We start from the raw sequence: 24150 nt of genomic DNA, 5'->3' as shown, positions 1-24150 counted from the left end.
CAGTTTGAGTTAAGGAGCTTACATTTTATTTATCTTGTACACAGAAACAAAATTACACTGCTCAAAAAACACAAGGAACACTAAAATAACACATCCTAGATCTCAATGAATGAAATATTACAGTTGAATATCTAATATCTAATATCGTCATTCATTACATAGTGGAATATGTTGACAACAAAATAACATAAAAAATAATCAATGTAAAACAAAATTACTTCATGGAGGTCTGGATTTGGAACCATACTCAAAATAAAAGTGGAAAATCGCATTACAGGCTGATCCAACTTGAGGGGAACTAAAGAAATGCCTCCCAACACCATTACTGACGCACCGCCAGTCATGCTGGAGGATGTTACAGGCAGCAGAACGTTCTCCACAGCATCTCCAGACTCTGTCACATCTGTCACATGTGCTCAGTGTGAACCTGCTCTCATCCATGAAGAGGACAGGGGAATCTGCCAATCTTGGTGTTCTCTGGCAAATGCCAGTGTAGGGCTGTAAGCACAAGCCCCACTTGTGGACGTCGGGCCCTCATACCACCCTCATGGAGTCTGTTTCTGACAGTTTGAGCAGAAACATGCATATTAGTAGTCTGCTGGAGGTCATGCTGCAGGGCTCTGGCAGTGCTCCTCCTGCTCCTCCTTGTACAAAGGAGGAGGTAGTGGTCCTGCTGCTGGGTTGTTGCCCTCCACGTCTCCTGGTGTACTGGCCTGTCTCCTGGTGTCTCCTCCATGCTCTGGACGCTGTGCTGACAGACACAGCAAACCTTCTTGCCACAGCTCTCATTGATGTGCCATCCTGGATGAGCTGCACTACCTGAGCAACTTGTGTGGGTTGTAGACACCGCCTCATGCTACCTCTAGGGGTTAGAGCACTGACAAAATGCAAAAGTGATCAAACATCAGGCAGGAAGGATGAGAGCATAGAGATGGTCTGTGGTCCTCCTGCAGAACCTCTCCTTTATAGGGCTTGTATTGATCATTGCCTCTCATTTCCACCTGTTGTCTGTTCCATTTGCACAACAGCAGCTGAAACTGATTCACAGTCAGTGTTGATCCTAACTGGACAGGCGGATTTCACAGAACAGTGATTGACTTGGAGTTACATTGTGCTGTTCAAGTGTTCCCTTTTTGATTTTTTGAGCAGTTTATATTATTGTTAAAAAAGGTCAATATTATGAGCTGGTCTGATGCTAATAGTCAATTGTGCATCCATGTTGTTTGATAGCAGCCTGGATTCGCTCGTCTCTTGTGTGGACAAGCACTGAAACTGTTACTGTGACGGTAATTCAGGCTGCATGTATACAGGATGTCTACATCATGCTGTCCATTTAATGTAAAAAAATAGATATTTAACAGAAAAAACTATAGTGTCCTGTATTTGTGCTTCTAATTTTGACTCTCAAGTTCTGACAGAGGTGAAAAGCAACCAAAGCATCTTTGGTTTGTGTCCAGTTTTCCATCTCCTTCCACTGTTTTCCTGATGTTTGCATATCTCCTCTCTCTGCCTTTGATTACAGCAACGGGCAATTATTGGACAGATGGGTGGGTGTTGAACTTTAGTGTGTTGTTTAAGGACAAGCCCACACAATCCAAACAGATTTGTTTACAAGAAATCTCCTCACTGTTGCCTCATCAGACAGGATCAGCAAGTTTAAAGGGCAAAGAAACCACGTGACTGTACCTGCTCTTTATAAAGACAATATTTACAAGAATAAAATAGATTTGTGTAAAATCAACTTGTTGATGCATCCGTCTGGATGATGAAGGGTCAGTGCTTTTGGTTCGTCTGTAAATGATTAACTCAAAATGATGGCTCAGGATGATGTGTGTTTGTGTGATATGGGTGAAAGGATTGGAGTTTATTTAACAGGGTCTTAGCCTCATCGCAGTCAGTCATGGCTTTTTCTGGGACACACGCCGGCATATGGATACTGTTGGCCTTCCTGAGTTACATATGTGCGGGCAAGACAGCGGAACGACCGTAAGTTTAGCTCTACTGTCTGAAAAAGTGGAAGTACTTCTGCATAAGGTGTGAATCATTGTCTGCAGGCAGTACATGGTGGCTGTTCCCGAGGTTCTCGAAGCTGGTGCAGAGACCAAATTCTGTGCCAGTCTCCTTCAGCCAAATGAGACCCTGGTCATGACTGTCACTCTGAAGTCCAAGAAGATGAACATGACCCTGTTCAGACAGTCTTCCAGTAAAGAGTTCCACATCTGCACTCAGTTTCAGGTCAGCTTTTATTCTCTTCTCTTCTTTTTTTCTTCTCCAAGGTGAAGGTACATCAAGAACAATGTTGTTTCTGTCACAGGTTCCCGTAGCACAGAATGAAGAGTTGCAGGATTTTGAGGTGGAGGTACGAGGTGACAACTTCTACGCAAAAGATGTCAAGAAAGTCATGATCTTTGTCTATCAGCCGATGACGTTCATCCAGTCAGACAAACACATGTACCTCCCTGGACAAACGGGTAACCCTGAGCTGATATGTTTAATGCAGTATACTACTGTGTAAGGACAAAACAAAATAAGGATAAGAAGTCTTTGGATTTCTCTCAGTTCATTTCAGAGTCATCAGCCTGGACGTCAAGCTGAGACCTGCCAGTCAGCTGGTAAGCTGGATTTTAGTGTAAGGACGTACAACCAGTAGCTTTATTTATATACATTATTATACATTATTTATATTACATTATTGACCTGAAAGGAACATTTTCCTTTTTTAATCAACAATTTTCTCTGTTTTTCAAGAACTATGACATTGTACTTGAGGTAAGACACATACTTCAATACTCTGAATATAGACACGTAATATTTATTAATTATGAAATTATAGACAAGTAGCTAATTTTATCAGTTTATTCTAATTCTGTATTTTGTAAAAAAAAAAAAAAACATCAAGCAGGAGTCAATAACAGCAGGGTTAGCAGCAGAATCTGTAGTCATGCCAGTGGTCAGTATAGTATGTCCTTAAAATGTTTTTTAAACTGTCCTAATTAGTAACATGAAAGATATTTTCCTATGTCTGGGATGTATGGGAGTTAAATGTACTTTTCACATATTTAACAGGATCCGGTGGGAAACAGGATCGCACAGTGGCTAAATGAATCATCCAACAGTAAAATCTTGCAGCTCTCTCATGCCTTGAACCCTGAGGCCCGTGAAGGACACTACCGTATTTTTGTATCAGTGGGTCCAAAGAAGTTGTTTTACAGCTTCAAAGTCAAGAAATATGGTAAGTTATGGTAGTTTTGTTTTTAAATAACTCTTAGTGTGCAAGATGCTAGACTGCTAACATCATTTTTTGTGCAGTTTTGACAAAGTTTGATGTAAAAGTAAACCTGCCCGATCAAGTAAATATCCTACAGGAAGAGTTCAGTGCTGGAGTATGTGCAAAGTAAGCAGTATACACTCTGACCTATGAACATCAATTTTAGGATATATTTTTAATACTAAATGTTCCATCCAATCAGATATACGTATGGGCAGCCGGTGCCAGGTAGTGTCAAAGTTGAGGTGTGCCGCCATTCTCATAGTGGATCCTACCAATCGAATGCAACCACTGAGATATGCTACACAGAGACACAACAGGTACAGCTGAGCGATCTCACACAGTATACTGTGCATGGTATGTCATATTTACAAGTAGCTAACATTTGATCTACAATGGGTAAATATGTGAAAATAAAAACATCAAATTCTATAGGTAACCCATTGAGAAGGAATAAACAGAGCTAAAGGGTTAACAACAAGTAACACTGTCAAAAGCTGAAGGTGACAAATGAGGTCACTGATATTATGGTCCTATGGGGTCCAGTAGAACAGTGGTAAGAGTACCTAAACTAGTCCAAACACTGTGTATGTAAATTAAAGAACATCAACATGTTATTTTCTTTTTAGAATGACAAGAGAGGCTGTGCTACATTTACCTTCAAGTTAGCAGCATTCACAGGAGTGAACCGAAGGCAGCTGTCAACTAAACTGTCTGTGGTGGTAAAAGTAGAAGAGGAGGGCACCGGCAAGATTTCATTGTTGTAATCACAAATATAACTGAATGTATTTATTGTGACCAACACGGTCGTCTTTGTAACAATGACTCTTTCTTACAGGTATTTCATTTTCACAAGAAAAACAGATAAGGCTTTCTTATAGAATTGCCACCATCTCCTTTATCGACACACCCAAGACTTATGAGCAGGGATCAAATGTAGAAGGAAAAGTAAGTCCAAAATGTGTTGGTCTGCCCGCAGTGCACTGTTTCACTCATACAACTCTGTGCTTCCAACAGGTTAAAGTAGTTCACTACAGCAACACACCCATTCCAAACCAGCTGTTGTACCTGTTTAAGGGTGAACCGCTGTCAGCACGTTTGCTACAGAACCTCACCACAGACAGCGACGGAACTGCTGCGTTCTCATTTAGCACAGCAGGCTGTACAGGCCCCATCAACTTGTTTGTGAGGCACTCAAACACCACATTGCATTACTCTTCCTGGAAGATGAAGGACATCAAGCATTATTTCTGTTCTACATTTAGGCAACACACCTGCCAATACCAATGATCCCAGACTATCAAACTGTATTCTATCAAGCCGGACATCACTTTCTGTCTCTGGCTCAACCTTCTTCACCTGATGTACCGTCAGCCAGCTCCCTGGAGGTGAAGACGAAGGACTCACCGCTTCTCTGTGACAAACAAGCAGATATCACTATTCAGTACAATGTAGTGGGAGAGATCCAGGGCTCTGTGGATGTGATGTACCTGGTGAGCGGTGGAGGGAATGTTTAGAATAGTTTTGTTGTAATCATGACAGAAGCAAAGTTATGATTCTTTGTTATTCTCTCTTAAATTCCTCAGGTCTTATCTGGCAGGGTCATTTTCATGCAAGGACTTAGAAAGGTTGAAATCCAGGCAAATATAAGTAAATGTGATTAACATGAATCTTTTTTGTTTTGACATTTCCCTGATTTCATACTAGAAAAGGATCAACTGCTGTTCAATTTGTATGCAGGCCCTAATCGTTTACATATGTTTCAGTGAATCAGGGTGAGGTGTCCTTTAAGCTAATGGTGTCCCCAGAGATGGCACCAAAAGTCCATGTTGTGGCCTATGCCGTCCTTCCCAGTGAGAATGTGATCGCCCACAGCGCGTCCTTCTCCACTGAGACATGCTTCAGTCACAAGGTCAGTGTAAGAGGAGGCACATGTACCGGAGAAACAGTCCATATGTGGCAGCTCAAAAGGACAAATATATGTGCGTCCTGACAAGATAAATTAGTGTGTTTGTGTGTGTGTGTGAGGTGTCGGTGGAGTTTTCTTCACCCTCAGCTGTCCCAGGAGAGGACACAACCCTGCAGGTGACGGCCCAGCCGGACTCCCTGTGCGGCGTGAGTGCTGTTGATCAGAGTGTCCTCATCAAGGAAGGAGCGAATGCTCTGACTGCAGACAAGGTAACAGATGGAATCTAACTAAAGTGTAATTCAATCAGTATTATCATATTTAGCAAACTTTTTGACTTCTTATAGTCTGTAATCTGAGTAGTAAGTAGTAATCTGTCCCAGGTAGATCAATTCCCCCCAAACCACTTACCTAAAGCATGATGCTACCACCACCGTTTTTTCAAGACCTCTCATCCATCTGCTTAATTTTAATTAGAATGTATTAAATAAAAATAATAAACTGCATTATCAGCATGCAATAAAGAAAACTAATTCACCCACCTGAGCTCAAAGCCTCCTCTGCATTTGAGAGCATTTAGCAGTTTCTCAGACAGATTCCTGTTTGTATGTATTTTATGAAAGACGTCTGTGGTGCTTTGACACATTTCATTTCTTTTCAGATATTGAATGTCTTGACTATCAGAAAAGAAAGCATTCCACGTGTCCTTCAACGTCGTGAGGAATGCATCCATGTTAGACCAAAGAGATACATTTCTACAGGCAGCAGAACCGAGGCTTCCTGGTTTTTCCAGGTCCTTTTTCTTTATTATTATTATTATTATTATTAATTTTAATTCCAACAAAACTCTGTTGTTGCTGTACATGTGATTGTTTACTTTTTCAGTGATGTCTCTATGTTGTCGGGTTATCTAGAGTGTGGGACTGATAATGTTAACTAATCTGGTCATTACAACCCCAGAGTGCCTCCAGTATAAAGGCACACAGTACATGCTGAGGCTCAGCGGCCCCTATGGTAGGTCTTTCATATTGCTCTGTGTTAAATCACAATCCATTTGTCATTGTGTTTTTGGTCAATTGCTGTGTGGCGACATTTCAGTGGTTCAAGCAAATAACCGGATGGTAGGACGAGGTGGTTACTGGATGGGGTTTGTAAATTATCCTCCACCCGTTGAGACAGTCCGCACTTTTTTTCCTGAGACGTGGATATGGGACCTGGTGGAAGTGGGGTGAGGGATCTCATGTAAAGCTGTTGTGGTTTTTAGTGTTTTCTCTGACTGTATCACCTCTCATTTAGAGAGTCTGGAAAGAAGGACGTGTCCCTCACCGTCCCAGACACCATCACCACCTGGGAGACGGAGGTTTGTCTCCTCAGGGTTTTGGTTTGGCTCCTCGTAAAAACATCACCGTCTTCCAGCCCTTCTTCTTGGAGCTCACCATGCCGTACTCCATCATCCGAGGGGAGCACTTTGAACTGAAGGCAACTGTCTTCAACTACCTGACCAGCTGCATCATGGTAATCAATAACATTTCACATGCAAAAACTTTATACAGCAATTCAATCATTGTTTGATTCCATCACTTATATTTTGTGCTTTATCTTGAACAGATCAGTGTCACTCCCACACCCTCCTCAGATTACAACCTCACTCCTCTCTCTGGTGACCAGTACACGTCATGTTTGTGCAGCAGTGAACGCAAGACCCTCAGCTGGACCATGGTCCCCTCAGTCTTAGGTGAGGATCAGCCATTTATACACACTAATGCTATCCATTAATAGCTGACTTTAAACACACAAATGTCATTTATAGGGATGTCCCGATCAGGTTTTTTTGCCCTTGAGTCCGAGTCTGAGTCATTTGATTTTGAGTATCTGCCGATACCGAGTCCCGATCCGATACTTTCTATAAAGGCACTCATTGCGGCAAAACCCGTGTGTGTGTGTGTGTGTGTGTAGGCCTGTCACGATAACAGATTTTGCTGGGCGATTAATTGCCAAGAGAAATTATTGCGATAAGCGATAATATTGTCAAATCAATGTTCAACTAACATAATGATAATGACATATAATGCAAGTACACCCTTTCAAAGATCAATAAACTTTAATTTCTAAAGAACATTTAACATTGGAAAGGCCCCCAATTATCAACACTATTATTATTATTGTTATTATTAATGATATTAATATTATTATTATGAGTAGTGGTAGGCCTATTAACATAGCTTATCTGAGCATAGTCAATGGAGTTAAGTCAAACCAACTAGCACGTCATGAGCAACAGAGCCAAACACAACTCTACCTGCTGCTGGGAGTGGGCTCACCTGTGCGCACATGTGTTTGTGTGCGCACGCGTTTGCGTGTGTGTATGAGCATCAGCGAATTTTAAAAACGCCACCATGTAGACAGAAACACATAAAATAGCAGAGATGGCACAAGAGGACTGGGCAAGAGGACTAGACTGGGTGGCGCTGCCGCGAGTGCCGCCAGTAAGAAGGCAGAGAACTTCACTCGTACAACGCGGACTCTCTCTGATGGCACGTTGTATTCATAAGCATGTTTAGTCTTGTGGTGAATTGTGTGGAAGTGTTGAACCAGTGTTGTGCAGCTTCACAGCTCTCTGTGTCGCTGTAACGTCCAAGCCCTGCAGCGCTGTGACGCACCGTGGCGACGCAGACCGCGAGCTGACAGAGGTCTGCTCAGAACATCCCGTAAACGTCACACAATGAGTTAAAAAATAAGAACTACCTGTTGGTTTGACACATTTTAAGACAGAATTTTGTTAGAAATTAGGACAATTTCATATGTTGAAATTGTATGTATAAAAGCCTGGCACCTCTTTCTAGATAATAAACCAGCTTTTTGTTGAGCCAATGGATCTTCTACTAACGGAAAGATTTTAATCTACTCATAATGTGATAAAAAGTCAATCATATAGATACTTCACTATGGGTGTTACATATACACTGGCTGACATAAGTCTTAAATGTGCATTCTAGGAACAACAAATAATAACCTGACTTGTATTTGATCAATTCAAATCAGAAATGGTATATATTAAAATTAAAGGCCTCTAGATCATGTTCATTATTCCAAAATAAAGTTCTGTGTCATCCATGTACTTAAATCATTTAATTAGGACAGAAATGTCAGATTTATTTGCTTGTCCCAAACAAAAATAATGGGCAAATTTAGAATGCACAAACATGCTACAATAGCATCAGAACATAAAACCCAGGTGTATTGTAAAAATAATTCATATCTTGTATGACTCCCTTGAACTTGGAGAACTGCATCCATACGACTTGGCAATGATTCAAATAGCTTATAGGTGAAGTCATCTGGAATGGCAAAGAAAGCAGCCTTGCAGCACTTCCAGAGTTCATCAAGGTTTTTTGGTTTTCATCTTCCAAGCCCCCACCTTCATCTTGCCCCAGACATGCTCAGTAATATTCATGTCTGGTGACTGTGGTGGCCAATCTTGGAGCACTTTGACATTCTTTGGTCTTGACCTTCTTTGACAGTGTGAGAAGGAGCGCCATCCTGCTGCAGAATTGGCCTCTCTTGTGGTTTGAAATGTAATGGGAAGCAAGGATTTCTTGATACTTAAGGCTGTTGATCTTGCCATATGGGTTCCAACAGGCCTTCTGCAATATTTTCAGCGATTGGAATGCAGTTCAATTGATGATTCATCAGAAAAATCAATCTTCTGCCACTTTTTCACTGTCCATCCTCTACGCAAGCTGTAGGCCGTGCCAAGTACAACACGCCTTTTCTGTTGTCTCATCTTGCCGGTTTCCTAGCACTAATTTTCCCATGGAGACCACTGTGTGAAAGAATTTGACTGTTCTTGTGCATACTTGATTTTCTGGTGTCCAGGCCTTATTTAGCTCGGCTGCAGTTAAAAAAGGATTGGCCTTGGAGAGTCGAACCAACAAGCGGCGATCTCGAGCAGTTGCCTTACAGAGTCTTCCTGACCTGGGCTTGTCATGAGCATCACTAGTTTCTTCAAATCTTTTTCATATCCTATTCACTTGCTGCTTAGACATTAAAGATTTCTGCCACCTCAGCAGCAGACTTGGTCTTCAGGCTCTTGATGATCAGCAATTTGTTCTGCGGTTGAATCTTTGGCATGTTGTCAGAGCTCAGTTTGCACTTCATATGAAGGTCTAGTATTCTAGTGGTCCTTTTAAACACACCTGAGAATGTGTTCATTACATCATTTGTCACAAGTGAAGCTCTAACATGTGATTGGTTGAGTCATATGAAAATGACACAAGACTTTTGTCCTTGCAAAAACAGAGGTCATGGGCTTTACTAAGCTTCTAACATCATGGCACTTTTTGATGGTTTCCTTTTGCACCCTTTTATTAATGCAAAGTCTCTTGGCATTAAAATGAACCATTAATTATAACAAATAAGTGATTAGAAATACAAACAGATGAAGTTATTATGTGCGTATGGGACAAGACATATTAATAACAAATCATACATATTTTTACACCTATTGTCCCAACATATGACACCACATAAGTATTCTTCATATAGATCTGTTTACTATATGTACATGTACAGTATACTAGAGTCTGTATGTACACCATACTAGTATATCACCAAACATAACATATATGGTTATATCACTCCGGTTTAAGAGTGATAGTCTAATGTTGCATATTAGATTTCTGTATAGGTACTGGGTTGTTGAAAAATGAAAAAAAATCATTTTTGTTGTTGTGTTTTAGGGATTGTGAACGTGACGGTGCGTGCTGAGGCTGTGCCTTCTCACGCTTCATGTGACAATGAGATCGTAGAGGTACCTGAGAGGGGCCACATCGACGTGGTCACAAAATCTCTCATTGTAATGGTAGGACCAAAAAGGTTAATCCAAAAACGTTTTTAATATTGTTAATACAATATTAAAAGACATTAAGGTGACATCATTTTGCTGTCTTTTCAGCCCGAGGGAACTGAGATGACAAAGGTGTACAACTGGCTGCTCTGCCCCAATGGTCAGTATGTTAGTAGTTAATGTAATGTAAATCACTGTTAAGTAATACATCCAGTCCTTACTCTCTGTAACTTGCTTGTTTCTGTGTGCACACAGGAGATTATCTGACAGAGGAATTAGAGGCGCAGCTCCCCGAGAATGTGATTGATGGATCTGTCCGTGCTTCAGTTTCAGTGCTGGGTTAGTGTCCTTACACATTCCATGTTGTCTTATCTTTCTGCTAAACATTTAACCATAGTTTTTGTGAAGGTGACATCCTCGGTCGGGCCCTCAAGAACCTGGATGGTCTGCTGCAGATGCCGTATGGATGTGGAGAACAGAACATGGCTCTGCTGGCTCCAAACATCTACATCCTGCAGTACCTGAAAGGCACACAGCAGCTGACCCCAGCCATCATGGAGAAGGCAGCCAACTTCCTGACCAGCGGTGAGTCTCTGTTGGTAATGTAGAAGTCAATCAGAACACCGTCAGATCGAAGGCTGAGTTTAGTTTGATTGAACTGGACATTTGGAATTGGCATGTTTTTATTGTCACACAGGCTACCAGAGACAGCTAAACTACAAGCACCGTGATGGCGCTTACAGCACGTTTGGATCAGGACCTGGAAACACTTGGTAAGTCTAAAATGGGTTAACACATATGGTATGAGGGTCGTTCAAAAAGTTCTAAGCCTCGCCCAGAAAGAGGAGCCATAGCTGAACAATTTTGGTTTTGCAACTATTTCTTTTAAAGCTAGACAAACTAATTCAGATATCTGTCTTAATTACTGTGCAAGTGAAGCACGTGCAAAGGTGAGAGGTGTGCGACAAATCCAAAAATGGACAAAACAAAGAAAACAACTTAAAGACACTGTACGGAGCTCCTGCTACCCCGAGGACCACATAATTATGTAATTCAAAGATAAAACTGTGTAGATGTAGGGAAAGCAGAACAACACCCAAAAAATCAATAAAAAGCATCCCTATGGATTGTTCTTGAATTTAAATCAACAGATAGTTTTTTTTGTTTTAATGCAAAGAGTAGTTATTTAGTAGTTAAGTTATCTTCATTTGTGTGTGTGTGCCTTTTGTACAGCTGTCCTTCTGAGAATCAGTTGTTCTTTTGACTGAGAACATTTTTGCTTGTTGTCAAGTGTCTGTTCAGCTTTAGAGTATGCTGACACTGAAATTAACAAAAGAATGTAATAATAATATAACCAATAACACCGTAATGCTATCTTTGCTCTTCAGGCTGACTGCGTTTGTAGTCAGATCTTTGGCCAAAGCACAATCGTTCATCTACATTGATCTATCAATTATAGAAAAGTCTGAGACATGGCTGAAGGAGACACAGCAAGACAATGGCTGCTTTGTGCAGTCAGGAAAACTCTTTAACAACAAGATGAAGGTAAGCTCACAGTGACTGATGCTGATTTACTAATGTTGCATGTCCAGTAATGTTAAAGTGTGTAACGCTGTCATTACAGGGTGGAGTGTCAGATGAAGTGACTCTCAGTGCTTACATCACTGCTGCCTTTTTGGAGATGAACAGGACACAAACTGTGAGTAGACTGTTGTGCTCAGTATATCTACTGGTCCCCATTCACTTCTTCCATTGTGGTTATTAAACTGAAGTGTCCTGAAGGAGCAGGGCACTGGTAATAAAGAGTGATAATAACAGTTTTTACTAATTCAGCCATTTTTTCTGTTAGGTATGGAAGAGCCTGTCTTGCCTAAAGGAGTCCCTCGGTGACCTCAGCAACACCTACACCACAGCTCTGCTGGCGTACGTCTTCACACTGGCAGGAGACATGGAGACCCGTGCTCAGCTTCTGCAGCACCTGGACACAGTCTCAGTAACAGACGGTGAGTCATTGTCCCGAAGGAAATCATTCAGGTCACAATAACCTGGATGTTTCTTACACTGTCTGTGTGTCTGTTTGCAGGGGGTCTCCTCTACTGGTCTCAGACAGCAAAGGAAACATCAGCCTCTCTGTCTGTGGAGATCAGCTCTTATGTTCTCTTGGCCAAACTCGGTGCCTCTCCCACTGTTGAAGACCTGGGCTACGCCTCCCGCATCGTCAGGTGGCTGACGAAGCAGCAGAACTACTACGGAGGATTCTCCTCCACACAGGTACAACAGAACTCAAAGGTCTGGGACACATGGAAACCAAATTCAGTGTCATATCATTCTGAGGCTTTACAATTTTGTGGTAGCTTTGTTAAATCCATGGATTTATTGATGATACATGTTGCATTGCTTCTAAAAGATAATGCTCATTATAGCTCATAATATAGACTCCTACACATGAAACCTGCTGCCTCTACAAACCACAGTGTGTGTGTGTGTTGTAGGACACTGTGGTGGCTCTTCAGGCTCTGGCTCTCTACTCCACTCTGGTCTTCAGTCCAGAGGGCTCCAGCACAGTGACAGTCCAGTCTCCCAGTGGCCAGCTGACATTTGATGTGAATCAGGACAACAAGCTGCTCTACCAGGAGACCCTGCTGCAGGACGTGACAGGGAAGTACAGCCTGGAGGTGAAGGGCACTGCATGTGCTTCAGTGCAGGTCAGTGGCAAACAGGTTACCAGACATTGACTGGTGCTTAATAATGCACAATAATGAAATTATTTTGTTATTTAATTACACTTATAAGAACAGTCTCTGTCCCTGGCATATGTCTTATCCTGGTTACAGTCACACAGATGTGTGACACAGAACACGTCTGGCTCTTTATCTGAGTTACAGTTTTCTTTGTGACTGCTCACTGAGCTTAATGTCAATATCTGTGTGTTCCACCTGTTTTAATATGACTATGTTTACATTACACAGCTCACAGTATATAATGCATCTGCATTAAAAGAATACTTAAATTTAAGAGTCCATAGATGACCTGCAGTGTTTTTGTTTTTTGCCAGTCTGTTATCCTAAATCTAAACCCTTCATTTTCAGTCAGAGCAACTTCATAATTCAAATGGAGTTATGTGAAAAATATGAGCACAATAAACACACTCCTTTAGCAAGGAGAAATTAGGTCCATAATAACCTAATCTCACAGAAAATAATAACCTTCAATAACCTCATCTACTGTAAATGCTTGAAACAGCTATTTTAAGTTCTGACTAGATATCTCTACTGCATAATAAGAGAAAAGGCTGAGAGAGGGAGAGTGGTTACAGAGGTGTGTCTGTATTAGAAAGTTAATGTATTTTCTTCCTCCGTTGCACTTTCACAATATGATAATGCCCTACAAATTCAAAAGGTGTCTGGTTGTCCTCACTGTTAGTCCACAAAACAGCTATCAATGATGTGACAGAAATGATGTATTGAAACACTGGGCTTGTGTCTTTTTTCCAGCTTTCTCTCCTCTACAACATCCCGACTCCAAATGATCCCACTACTCTTAGGGTAGAGGTCCACCCTGAGTCCAACTGCACCAGCATTCAAAGACTTACTCTGAAGCTGAAATCCCTGTAAGTATTATCGACAGCAAGGTGCACTTTATAATACAGAGGAGAACGGCTTCCCTGTATTTAACTGCGAAAAATAAAACTCTCAGAAGCTTCAGTTCAAACCTTGCATTACAGATACATTGGAGCAGAAAACAGCACCAACATGGTGATCCTGGATATCAAAATGCTCTCTGGATTTGTCCCAGACCCAAAGTCTCTGGAGATGGTGAGATATCACTGTAACTTTCACCTGAATAAAATGGATTGTGTTTATTTATTGTTGTTGGATGACCCAATGAAATATCATCTCCTCACAGCTCAAACGTGGGCAGCTGGTGGATCGTGTTGAACAAAAGGACGATCATGTTCTGGTGTATCTAAGAGAGGTGAGAGGAATCCACTGCGGATAAACAGTCAATGATGCTCTGTTGCTTTAAGACTGACGTGCTGACTGTGTGTTGTTAAATACCAACAGTTACTGCAGCATGTAGTCATCAACCACAGTTTAGACCTCATACAGGAGCTCCCAGTGCAGAACCTGAAGCCAGCCGTGGTCAAGATCTATGACTACTACCAACCAAGTAAAACCGATACACAGATGTCGATACAAACCCCCAAAACTTATTCATTCACATAAAAACCCCATGTTGTCAACAAATCCTCAACATGTAAAATTGAAAGTTTGTGTGTTGTTGTGTTGTTTGTGTATGTTTGAATTCTTCCTTTTCCCTCTCAGGTGACCAGGCTGAGACAGAATATATCTACGCATGTGCTGCAGGTAAGAGTCTGTAATAACATATATATATAGAAAACCCTTGTGCAATTATGTTAGCACAGCTGAAAACTGAGCTGCTTTAAAACTGGCCTATATGTATATAGAGAATTCCGTTCCCACAGGATCTTAGCTTGGTCATTCTCAATCACCTTTGGAGGTGTATCCCATTTTGACCATGGGACCGCCAGGCCATACTTGGCACAGATGTTCCTGTACACTATGCCTGCCACTTGGTTATGCCGTTCCATGTACGCCCTGCCTGCTAGTATCTTACACCCTGCTGTTATGTGCTGGATTGTCTCTTTGCACAGTCTGCACCTGGGGTCCTGTCTGGTGTGGTAGACCCCAGCCTCTATTAATCTTGTGCTCAGGGCCTGTTCCTGTACTGCTACCATTAGTGCCTCTGTGCTGTCTTTCAGTCCAGCTTTTTCCAGCCACTGGTAGGACTTCTCGATGTCTGCCACTTCCTGTATCTGTCAGTGGTACATTCCATGGAGGGGCTTGTCCTGCCATGATGGTTCTTGCTCCTCTTCCTCTGCATCAGGCTTCTGTTGGCCAGAGCAGTTGTGTGCTCTCACCCCTTTCTGGGTGGTGTGCCTTCCTCAATCTCGGGTCCTCTACCAGAGGCCTGGGAGTTTGAGGGTTCTTCGCAGTATCTGTGCTGCTCCTAGCACTGCGCTCTTCTGGACTGAAAGTTCTGACATTGTTCATGGGATCTGTTGGAATTTGGGGGTCACAGCCCCAAGGGTTCCAATTACCACAGGGACCAGTGTTACCTTCACCTTCCACATCTTTCCTAGCTCTTCTTTAAGCCCTTGGTATTTCTCCAGTTTCTCATGTTCCTTCTTCTGCATGTTGCCATCACTTGGGATTGCTACATCTACCACTACGGCTTTCCTCTGCTGTTTGTCCACTACTACTATGTCCGGTTGGTTAGCCATCACCATTTTGTCGGTCTGTATCTGGAAGTCCCACAGGATCTTAGCTTGGTCATTCCTGTTCCTGTACACTATGCCTGTCACTTGGTTATGCCATTCTATGTACGCCCTGCCTGCTAGCATCTTACACCCTGCTGTAAGATGAGGGGCTTGTCCTGCCATGATGGTTCTTGCTCCTCTTCCTCTGCATCGGGCTTCTGTTGCCTGAGGTGATGATGTAGACGTGGATTTTTGCTGTTTCATCTTAGATGGTGGCTCTGATGCTCACCAGCTCCCGGCGTCCTTCCTTCCTCTTAGTGTATAGCCTCAGGATGCTGGACTTGGGGTGAAGTCCTCCATGCATTGTGAGGAGCTTCCTTGTCTTCATCAGTGGCTTCTATGGCCTCTTTTGGCCAGTTTATTATGCCAGCAGGGTATCTGATAACCAGCAGGGCTTAGGTGTTGATGGCCTGGACCTTGTTCTTCCCATTTAGCTGACTCCTTAGGATTTGCCTTACTCTTTGTAGGTACTTGGTTGTGGCTGCTTTCCTTGCGGCTTCTTCGTGGTTTCCATTTGCCTGTAGGATTCCAAGGTACTTGTAGCTTTCCTCAACATCCGCTACGCTGCCTTCTGGGAGTTAAATTCCCTGAGTCTTGACAACCTTACCTCTCTTTGTTATCATTTGACCAAACTTGTCCAGTCCGAATGACATTCCAATGTCGTTGCTGTATATCCTGGTGGTATGGATCAGTGAGTCAATGTCTAGCTCACTCTTGGCATACAGCTTGATGTCATCCATGTACAGGAGGTGGTCTGCTAACATAAGTCCGTCCATCCATGACAGGCTGATTAACGGTAAACTAAAGTAATAATACTGCTCACTGTCAGCTGGTTTTATGAGTTAACTAGAGCGTAAAGTGGAATTGATTATTTTTTTTATTCCTTTTCTTATCATCCATTCAGCAGCCTCTCTCTTCACTCGATGCCCACAGCCTGGACCATCACAGTTATTAAAATGACTAGTTGTAGTAGTGTTTACACATTACAACCTTTTATGCTGCTTATTAAAATCTAAAAGCACTATCATTGCTAACAAAGAATTATATTGATGTATAAAATGCAGTCCTATTTTAGTATAGTGAAATAGTTTTGTTTTGTCTGAATAAGCAAGGACATATGTTTGATTCAGTACAATTGTAGTGCTCTAGTTTACACGCCTTATATTAATTAAATAAAAAAAATATATAGAAAATGGTTTAAAAAAATTATTTTCTTCTTCTCCTCTCTCTCTTTCATCCTCTCTGTCCTGTCTCCCTCTTCTTCTCCTCCTCCTCTATCTGTCCGACTGGCAGCAGGAAGGTTCTCCTTATGAGTCGGGTCCTGTTCAAGGTTTCTTCCTGTTAAAAGGGAGTTTTTCCCTTTTAAGGGGGTTCAGGCTCTGGGTCTCTGTGAAGCGCTTTGAGACAATTTCTGATTGTAAAATGCACTATATAAATAAAACTGAATTGAATTGAATTGGAGCCTTCATCCTTATTTAACTTGCATGACATGCAGATTGCATAAGAGTGGAATAAACAGATGATCCACATTTAGAGCCAGGTACTGTGACAGTATTGTTACATCACTATACATTTATTCATTCATTCAGTCATATTTATACAAGATTTACCGAAATCACGAATCACGAGGGATGGTGTAGTCGGCCATGTTGGGAAGACCAGAAAGCACACAGCAGCTCAGAGCACGGTGGCCGACGTCCATGCAGCAGGCCTGAGACCACTCATTCGTCTCACTGTCATAGTACTCAACATTAGAGGTGCTGGTGGTGAAGCGACTGAAGCCCCCGACAACAAAGAGCCGGTCCTCAACTACTTCGATGCCAAAGTTGCGGCGGGGGTTCATCATGGAGGACACATTGCGCCAGGTGTTGGTGTGAGGGTTGTAGACCTCAGCAGTCTGCAGCTCGGCTGTTCCATCGAAGCCACCAACCTTTGGAGTCAAAGATAAGTAGAAAATGCATCACTTATCAATTCAATTGTCACATAAAAAACTAGCTGCTTTAAACCGCTGATGAAAGCTGGTCACACATTTCTTTCATGCACTTACTGCGTAAACATGGTTTTTGTATGCAATGACTCCTACTCCACTGCGCCGGCTGCTCATGGGAGAGATCAGGGTCCACTGGTTGTTCTCTGGGTTGTAGCACTCTGCTTTTTGCAGGTGCTCACTCCCATCAGATCCACCACATATGTAGATCTGAATACAAAAAGAAGTGGTGGTGGGGGGGGGGCAATAAGAAATTGTCATTTTTGATGGCTCAAACTGGCAGCAGTGTTTTGTAAACAGATCTTTCTGTTCTCTGGTATGTTCCATTGTGTTCCACCCACCTTGCCGTTGAGTGCTGTGCAGCTGGCGCGGCTCCTCCGCTCATGCATGGGTGCAATTTGAAGCCACTGGTTGGTTTCTGGCTGGTAGAACTCAGCACTGCTGAGATATGTGTGCCCATCATGGCCTCCCATGGCGAAGATGCACCCATTCAGCACAGTCACGCTCACATAACCGCGGCGATAGTACATCGGTGCCACCTCTTGCCATGTCCGTGTGCTCAGGTCAAACCTGCGCACACTATTGGTGGCTATGAACACCTGGTCACAGCCGCCAACACAGTAGACATACCCACCGAGGTAGGCTGCACCATGATAGACGCGAAGAGGCTCACAAAGCTTTGTTATGTTCATCCAGTGGTTTGCACGGACGTCAAATGCCTTGATTACATTAGTTAGAGCCATCCTGTTGTTCCAGCCTCCAATGGCCAAGAGGATGGCAGAAGGCAGACGAGGCCGACCAAGGATTCTATCTTTGCATTCAATGACCTCAGAGACCATGGCCCGGCACCTCAAGTTGTCCGTCACCAGCTTATTGGACAGCACATGACTCTGTATGTAGTCTGTAGGCATCATGCTCAGCCTGACCTACAGCAATACAGAGAATAAAGAGGATATATCTTAACAGTCTGTGTAAAAATACATAAAAAATCATGGTTCCTAATAAAGAACATCACAATAAAAGTAAAACAATAAAATAATGGTCAGTTTTTTGAAATGCTATTAGCAACCGGAACAAACAAGGTCTTCATTCTCTTTGTTCTACATCGTGGCGGTCAGTCAGATGGACTGAGCCTTCTTTGAAGTCTGATCTTTATATATGTTTTTCATTCCTCTCATTCCTCTCCTCCCTTCATCTGTCATAGTATCTCTATCAGCTTATTGATTGTCTGAGTCGCATTAACCTGCACACAAAGCTTATGCAGATAGCCAGCATTACATGTATATGTTCCTTATTAGTTTATGTACTTGTACTAATAATAATAAATTATTATAAATGCTTGTGCCAGCGCCCAGCTTTAACAGGAGGTTCAGTAACTTTTGTTTCGTTTTCTTATATTTTCATTTCTTGCTCTTTCATAGGTCAATTGTCACACCACAAATGCTTGGTAAGGTTTTGGAAAAGATGATGATTTGCATAAATTCGCCTCCATTTTCAGAGTCACCCAGAAGACCAGCATGCACATGAGCACAATGCGTCACTCAGGTAGTCTGTGTTGCTTTCTATTGATCACAATAGATGATGTTGCACGTTCTGGCCTATAAAAGGGTAAAGGAAGGCTGTACTGGCCATCATCATGACATGGAGCACATCTAATAACTGATAACCCTCTATTGGGCTGAGGCTGGCTTCAGTCACTGTCTTGAAATAGATTAACCTATAATATGAAAATTATAATGTATAATATAAAGTACCTCTGACAAGAGAAGATCTGTGTATCCTTCACGTTCCTGAGGTTCATGTGTGATCCACCGAACGATGGCCTCAAACACAGCTGCCTCCTTTCTCACAGTGAGGTTGTCACGGCTGATGATGTCACTGACATCCCGGGCCGAGAGCTGCAGGAACTCTTCGCCGAAAGCCACTTCCTCAAAGTGACTGAGGACATAGTGGAATGCCTTGAGCTGCAGTTCAGGGGCGTGGTAGGTTTTTGTGAACTGCCAGATGCCGATGCAGTTGTCTGGGCAGAGCGTCTTTTCAAAAAAGTTGCAGCATATTTGCACCAACTCCACTATATTAAGGGAATCAGCTGCCATGAAAAGCCTCCGTGCATTGGACTCTGTCACGTTAACAGTGCCGGTGTATGCAAACTCAATGATGAGCTCCATCATGTCTAAGGATATGTCAGGAATAATGTAGACTTTCTTGTCAGCTTCAGACGAGGGTGTAAAGAGAGCTCTGAAAGACACAGAAAAGGTTCCACAACATCATACACCACTTTTATGCATTTCAGTTTTTAAAACAGATACTAAAATTAGTCACTAAGCCACTGGTGGGTTTATGGGTAACTTTATTCAACAGTCTAGTTAAAGGTCTAAATCTGATTGCTGTAACATTATCATCATCATATCAACATCTTCAACACTCACATCATACACTACAACAAATCCTTGTTTTTGTCTCCCTATGTAAAGGTTACTAACACATTAATTTAAAATTGAGATAATCAGTTACCTGAAGTAAGTGTACTTCGCCAAGATGACTCTGTGGATGGGAAAGTCCTCATCCTCCACTCTGATGACAGCATCGCAGAGCAGCCCCTGCTCACGGAGATCTGTGTACACGTTCATGTTGACTTTGCAGACTTTATATTTTCTCTGTTGCCTGTCTCCTCTCAGTATATAACAGAAGTTCAAAGACACACTGTGAATTGAACTCTTGTCATCAAAGCACTTCACATCACCATGGAGACAACTACATGTTTACATTTAAAAACCCCTCATTCTGTCATTGCATTTGTGTTTTTAGTTAGTTTGATTGCCGTTGCTAGGCAACTATTGTTCTTCACCCTCTTTGTTCTTCTTCTTCTTCTTCTTCTGGTGTGGAAGGAGTGTGATTTTTTTATGGTGTAGGGTGAAGGTTGATTTATTTTTTGGTGGTTGTGTGGGCTTTTTCCACTCTAGACACTTTGTCTAGCGGGGTGGCCAGGCAAATGCCATGGCACCCGACAATCAATACTCCACGCTTACCATCAAAGTAGCAACTAGTTCTCCGCGTAGTGTGGAGGATGTGGCGCTGGCTGTGGGAGAATTAATTGGGCATGCATCTGTTAAATCTGCTGCCCGAATGAATAAAGTGATTGTCTTGTTTGTAGATCAAATTGAGCATGTCTACAGACTTGTGGAGACGGGAATCACAGTAAATGGAATGTTTGAATCGGTTTTGCCTCTGACACAACCGGCAACAAAAATCACGCTTTCAAATGTTCCCCCTTTCATCAGTGATGATTTCCTGTGCAAAGAGTTATCGCGGCACGGGAAAATTGTATCGCCGATCAGAAAGGTACTGTCGGGGTGTGAGTCTCCACTGTTAAAGCATGTAGTGTCTCACAGGAGGCAACTTTACATGATCCTGAACGATCAGAGTTTTGATCATCGGTTTCATGTAAAAGTGAATGGTTTTTATTATGTGCTTTTTGCTACGTCCTGTGATTTGAAGTGTTTTGGCTGTGGTGGAGAGGGGCACATGATTAAAGCCTGTCCTGCACGAGTCTGTGAGTGTCTGTGTCAGGCGGTGTTACAGCGGAGGACTGTGCAGCGAGGGCCAGGACCTCCTGGGCTGGAGTTGCTTTGCAGAAAACTGTTCTGAAACCGCCACAAAAAGACATAAACACATCTGATGCAGGATTCATGTGAGACCAGCATGTTACTGAAGCAGGTGCAAAGGTAGGCAGTGCAGTTGTTGAGCTTAGTGAATACGAGGCAGATGGGGGAAAAGTCATGCGGGAAAATAAGCAATGTGAGGCAGAGGTGGTGAGGCAGTGGTGAAGTGGGGGAGCATTCTGAAGAGACAGGTGATGGGGGGAATAGGCACGAGGGTGAGGAGAGTGGCATGGATGCTACCCAGACAGGTGAGGAGGGGAAGAGAAGTGACACAAACAAAATAAGAGAGACGAGTGTAGTTGTAGGAGCAGTCGAGATGAATGAGGCTGGGGGGTGTTGGTGATGGGAGTAAAGAAAAAGAACACATGTCTGATGTGTGACAGGCAAAAAAATCAGGCAGACAAAAAGTGTTGGTGAATGACACGTAGTTGATTCTGCAAAAGTAAGCAAGGATTCCCAGAGGAAGAACACAGGGCATGTACTGTCTGACAGCAGTGACAGTGAGGCCTGGCTGTCCGACAGTACTGATGTATCTCTAACACAAAAGTCAATGCGTAAAGAAAACAATAACTATGCTGTTGATCTGTTCAGAACCTTTCTACTGAAAACAAAGGGCTTAAGGGGGTTAATGTTGGGACTTTCTTTTCAGATTTAGAGATGTTTTATAGTTCAGCTAGACTCCATATCAGAAATAATGAGTTTATGGATCAGGAGAAGTACAGGTTAAAAAAAGTGATGATTAAAGTTAGAAAACTACTTTTTTAGAATGATTAGTAAAAAGATGACCAGTGCCCTTTTTATGTGCTACTTAGCCTATTTTTCATTTTTCTCTCAGCAGTAATGAATAATTTTAGAGTTTAAATTTAAATGGAGCAAGAGAGGCAAAAAAAGAGCTGTGTTGTTTGAAATGGTCAAACTGAAACACATCGATGTAGTTTTTTGTTACCAGAGACACACAGTGATTGGAATAATGAAGTAGATTGGCACAGAGAATGGGAAGGAGAGGTGCTCTTAAGCCACAACACTACCCTTAGTGCTGGTGTGGGTTTTCTGTTCTCCAAAGCTTTTACTCCAGCATCTATAGAAACAGAACATTTTGTCCAAGGGAGGTGTCTCTGTGTGAGGGCTCGTTTTGACCATTTTAATGTTGTTTTTATTAATTTATATGCTCCCAACAGCGGTGCAGAGAGGAAGGAATTTTTAGAAAAGCTTAAAGATAAATTGAACAGTTACGGGTCAGCTGACTATTTATTTTTAGGCAGGGATTTTAACTGTACTGAAAATGAGTTGTTAGATGGTAACCATTCAGAGCCCCATCCAGTCTCTCAGCATGCTTTGAAACAGATGGTGTACTCCCATGGCCTGGTGGATGTGTGGAGAAGGATGCACACAAGCTCTATGCAGTTTACATGGTCTTATTTTAAAGATAATAGAGTTTCTCTAGCCCGGCTTGATCGTTTTTATTGTTTTAAACATCATCTGAGTATTTTTAGAGCATGTTCTGCCTGTTGGTTTTACTGACCACTCGCTTGTTTTATGTAATGTTTTTATTAGGAATATTTTACCCAAAAGTGCATATTGGCATTTTAATTCGGTTTTAGTTTCTGATCATAGTTTTAGAGAGGGTTTGACTTATTTATGGAATAGTTTTAGGCAAAAGAAGAATTATTTTACCTCTTTAAGACAGTGGTGGGAACATGGAAAGACCATAATAAAACAGTTGTATCAACAGCACGCTCTCAATGTTCCATCAGAGATCTGGAGACTGATATTGTGCAGTTAGAAAGTTTGAGTGACTCCACGGGAAACGGAGAATATATTGAAACCATGAAGAACAAAAAAATGACTCTGGCTAAACTGTTAGACACAAGAGTGCAAGGTGTCTTGGGGGGGAAGAGGGGGAGGGGGGGGGGCGAAGGAGGAAGAAGAGGGTGAGGAGGATATATATATATCTGTGTGTGTATTTCCATAGGGCTCTTGACATAACCTGTTTTCTTTCATTTGCAGCTTGAAGACAGAGTGTGAGTCCAGTCAAACAGAAAAGGCAAAACAAAAGCACATCTGATGCCTAGACCTGCTACTTGAAGGTGATCTGCTGTACTACAACCACTAGATGTCTCTAGTGCACAATGTGAGAGAAAATGCTGAGCCAGTGGTAGCAGCTGTGGGACATTGTTTGTGGTTCAGCAACAAAAATAATCAGCAGTGAAGGCATCCTCGCTCTTACTCTCTCACCTCTCACTAACTTGTGAAACATAAGAGTATGACAGTAAACTTTTTTTGATTTTTTTGTTATTTTACATAGATAGTGCAGGTGCATTGTTTTTGTTTTCATCATACTTTTCAAATATTTAATGTATATTACACACTATGTTTCAGACAAATAAAGTCATTTCTTTACATTAACATTTGCAAAAGTTATTTAACATGTTGAGAAAGTTGCTTGGTCATAAGATATATATATATTTAGTTTGATTGCCGTTGCTAGGCAAACTTCAATTTTTTTCAAAAAAATAGTTTTTCAAATATTAGGCAATTTCGGTGTAATTTTTAACATGGGAGTCTATGAACGTCTTAAAACGCTCATTAGATGCTGCTCTATCAAACTTGTATTCAGAATTTTCTAATTCCGAATCATTTCCGCATGCCAGGCTCTCAAAGTTGGAGTGGTTTTTGAGGTCTCCTCTGCTGTTACCATGGTGACAGGTTGACACACAGAGGCATACAAAGCTCTGGATTGCTCTGATTCTCCAGCAATTCAGAGCAATCCTTCACATCAGCATTAAAGCAATGCTTTAGCTGCAGCAATCAAACTTGCATTTTCTTCAGGAAATGCCCTTTTCTAGTATTTTTATTATTTTATTATTTTATTTACACAATTTAACACATGGTAGAGTAGCTGAAGACATTAATGTTTGTTATGAGCTGTACTGCCTGTTCTCATAGAGATCTCATTTGGCCTCATGCCCCTCAACAACGTGGAACATATTGTAGTTTATATTAGTTACATCTTGACATGTTTTATTACCACTTAGATTTTTTTTGACCTTGTGTGAAAATGCATCGTCTTATTAAAAGTATAATTACATTTAAAAAAGATAATTCACCTAGGACACTTTTCACTGCAGACATATTGATTT

At 41.9% G+C, this 24150-nt stretch overlaps 1 pseudogene; it reads left to right on the top strand.

The window, feature by feature from the left end:
• The first annotated feature begins 1847 nt into the window (after positions 1–1847).
• Positions 1848–23037, top strand: LOC114444448 (alpha-2-macroglobulin-like; annotated as a pseudogene).
• The last annotated feature ends 1113 nt before the right edge of the window (positions 23038–24150 follow it).

The sequence above is a fragment of the Parambassis ranga genome, chromosome 13, assembly GCF_900634625.1.
Source record: "Parambassis ranga chromosome 13, fParRan2.1, whole genome shotgun sequence".
In the NCBI taxonomy this organism is placed as follows: domain Eukaryota; kingdom Metazoa; phylum Chordata; class Actinopteri; family Ambassidae; genus Parambassis; species Parambassis ranga.
The sequence above is the reverse complement of the archived record's forward strand: the minus strand, read 5'-3'. Positions and strand labels throughout refer to the sequence as shown.